This window comes from Dipodomys ordii, unplaced genomic scaffold (assembly GCF_000151885.1).
Source record: "Dipodomys ordii isolate 6190 unplaced genomic scaffold, Dord_2.0 Scaffold129, whole genome shotgun sequence".
Taxonomy (NCBI): Eukaryota; Metazoa; Chordata; class Mammalia; order Rodentia; family Heteromyidae; genus Dipodomys; species Dipodomys ordii.
In genome coordinates this window covers 2,484,062-2,484,887 of record NW_012267345.1, presented here as the reverse complement: position 1 = coordinate 2,484,887, position 826 = coordinate 2,484,062, and positions in this window count along the sequence as shown.

Here is an 826-nt window from a genome sequence, read left to right as displayed (position 1 = left end):
ACACAGACCAGCCTCTGCACCACACAGACCACCCTCTGCACACATGCACAAACACAGACCACCCTCTGCACACACGCAGACCACCCTCTGCACACATGCACAGAGACCACCCTCTGCACCACACACAGACCACCCTCTGCACACATGCACACACAGACCACCCTCTGCACACATGCACAGACCACCTCTGCACACACACACAGACCACCTCTGCGCACACACACACAGACCACCTCTGCACACACAGACCACCCTCTGCACACACACAGGCCACCTCTGCACACACACAGACCACCTCTGCACACACAGACCACCCTCTGCGCGCACACACACACAGACCACCTTTGCACACACAGACCACCTCTGCACACACACACACACACAAACCACCTCTGCATACACAGACCACCCTCTGCACCACACACATGCACACACGTGGGCTCCCCCTCTGTAGCACACACACGTGCACACTAACACTGTTCCCCTCTGCAGTACCTACATGCACACACAGTTCACCCTCTGCACCACACACGTGCACACACAGTTCACCCTCTGCAGCACACACATGTGCACACACACATGTTCCCCCCTCTGTACCACACGTGTGCGCACACGGTTCCCCTATGCAGCACACACGTGCACACACTCGTGGTTCACCTTCTGCAGCACACACACGTGCACACGGTTCCCCCTCTGCAGCACACGCACGTGCACACACGCGGTCCCCCCCTCTGCAGCACACGCACGTGCACATACGCGGTCCCCCCTCTGGAGCACATGCAGACGCGCGCACGGACTCGAGGAAGTCCCAGTCCCGGGCTTTGGG